The sequence below is a fragment of the Coenobita brevimanus genome, chromosome 81 (genome assembly GCF_032717465.1).
Source record: "Coenobita brevimanus isolate Jiangsu-jjx chromosome 81, ASM3271746v2, whole genome shotgun sequence".
Classification (NCBI taxonomy): domain Eukaryota; kingdom Metazoa; phylum Arthropoda; class Malacostraca; order Decapoda; family Coenobitidae; genus Coenobita; species Coenobita brevimanus.
In genome coordinates, this window is record NC_137034.1 from 4,836,368 (window position 1) to 4,838,867 (window position 2,500).

Below are 2,500 nucleotides of genomic sequence, written 5' to 3' on the forward strand. Positions count from 1 at the left end.
ATAGGTAGTGGGAAATACAGACAGAGGAAGACAGTTCTAGAGCCTGTTGCATACACAAAGGAATGGGAGTAACGGTTAACTCTTGCATTAGAGAGTTGGACAGAAACGGGATGAGAGTTTGTTGCTAGACGGGTGCTACACGTCCTCTAGTGATGGAGGGATGCAAGAAGACAGTTCAGAGGAGTAGTGACCCCTGAAGCAGCGATAGAAAAAGAGATAAAGATGCAACAGTGCGGCGAAGAGACAGAGGTTGAAGGGAGCCGTATGAGTCAAGATAGGAATACAGATAATCTTACAATGAACTTGGCTTAAATCTTACAAGGCCCCTGATCTTTGGAGTTTGAGGCCTTAATTGGATTTTCTTGTTAGGGTGAAGGAAGCATTGTGTGGATCGCTTCCTACTTGATTAATTTTAGCTCTATGGCATGTATTCTCGTCTGTTAAGGAAGCTCCCTAACACTCCTTCCTAAGCGACTTATTTTACTTATTACACCTTGCCATCTTCTTAAATCATTCCATTATCTCCACACTCTGCACAAATAACGTACAAAACGATATAAGCCAGCCGTATCCAAAAATAAATCGGTAAGGAAGAGGTGTTAGGGAGCTTATCGGACGAGAATAAGAACCTGTAACCGTCTGGGAACGCGGGGAATCTTAGGTATTTAATTTTAGCCACTGCCAGACGGTTTTATTGGGCTTAGTGTGGCTTGCCTTGCTCTGAGGGTACGAAATCGTCTCCAGCCACTCTTTGAAGGTGTGTGGAATCTAAACCCTTCTAGTGAGCTACTGTCAGGCTATTGTATGAACCTGAAAATAGGTTCAAGTGTTCTAAGGGTTCAAAACAGTCTCCACGTACCCTTTGAAGACGGGGGAATTCTAAACCCATTTAATACGATGATGTTTTTTTACTCACACACACACACACACACACACACACACGCACACACAGAAAAAAAAGAGTGTTGTTTTAATCAAATTAGACGTGGCAAAAAAATGAAAAAACCTTTGCCATTTTTGCGCCAACAAAGGATATTGCTAAATTAATGACATAAGTTTTGCTAACGTATCAAATCTGTCTGTGGCAACTGTATAAGTATTTGCCGTTATTATATATTTTGTATTTGTGGCACTTGCTTTCAACAAAATGAATTTCTTGTAACAGACACATAATTCTCTGTGCACTCACTCAGTTAGTGTCCTTTTGTGAAGAATGAACATACGGATAAGAATGTGGTGGTTGCAGATGATGTATGGTGTGTGTGTGTGTGTGTGTGTGTGTGTGTGTGTGTGTGTGTGTGTGTGATAGGATTGATGATTATGGCGTGATAGTAGTGACCGATATTATACGCCAGATGGTTTAGGGCGATTGCTGGAGTTTACGAGGGTGGTAGGAGATGGTGGAGATAGTGGTGGTGGTGGTGGTGGAGATAATGGTGGCAGTGGTGGTGGGCCTAGGTGGTGATGGTGATCGTGGTGGTGAAGGTATGTGGTGGTGGTAGGGGATGGTGATGGTTGTCGTGGTGGTAGGGGATGGTAGTGGTGGTAGGTGGTAATGGTGATGGCGGTGGGAGATGGTGGTGGTGGTGGTACGTGGTGGTGGTGGTGGTGGTGGTGGTACGTGGTGGTGGTACGTGGTGGTATGTGATGGCGGCAATTGTGGTGGTGGTAGGGGATGGTGGTAGTTGTAGTGGTGGTAGGGGATGGTGATAGTTGTGGTGATGGTGGTAGGTGATAGTTGTGGTGGTGGTGGTAGATAATAGCGATGACAGGCTGATACCTATAAAATTTTGGTAGTAGTGGTAGGACGTGGGAATTCTGATGGTGGTAGTGTGGTGCAGTTGTGGTAGTGGAGGGTGTGTAAATGTTGGTAGTTGTGGTAGCTAGTGGTAGAGGATGACTTAATGTGGTAATGTGTGGTGAGATGGTGGTAGTTGTGGTAGTGGAGGTTGTGGGAATGTTGGTAGTGGTGGTAGGTCAGAAAGTAACGGTGTGGAGTGCATGAGTGTTTTGGTGCGTGACAAGTGTGGTGGTGCGGTGCGATTGTGTGGTGGAGACAGGTGTGGTTGTGACAGATGTGGTGATGTGACAGGTGTGGTGGTGAGATGGTGAGATGTGGTGTGTGGCGGTGGTATGTGTGGTGGTGCTTTGTAGTGCTGCGTGTGGTGATGTGGTGATGGTGTGTGGTGGTGTGTGGAGGTGGTGGTGTGGTGGTGGTGGTGTGGTGGTGGTGGTGTGTGGAGGTGGTGGTGTGGTGGTGGTGGTGTGACTGCTACTTTATTTCCTTCAGCCAAATAAATCCACTTAATCCTTACTTAAATAAAATTACTTGAGTGCATCCATAAAAGGTCCATTGCTAAATCCTCTAACTTTAGGATCATCCCTAGCACCATCCGCTGATCTACAGTATAGCACATCACTTGTCTGTCTGTGCTCGCATCCATTCGTCTGTCTTCCTGTCGCTCTGTGTCTGTCTGTCTGTCTTTCTATGTCCATTTTT

The 2,500-nt window shown here is 45.7% G+C and overlaps 1 protein-coding gene across 1 annotated transcript in view; it reads left to right on the forward strand.

Annotated features, from left to right (window-relative positions):
* Positions 1-2,500, forward strand: part of LOC145409534 (uncharacterized) — a 256,083-nt gene that overhangs the window by 188,449 nt on the left and 65,134 nt on the right. The window lies entirely within an intron of this gene.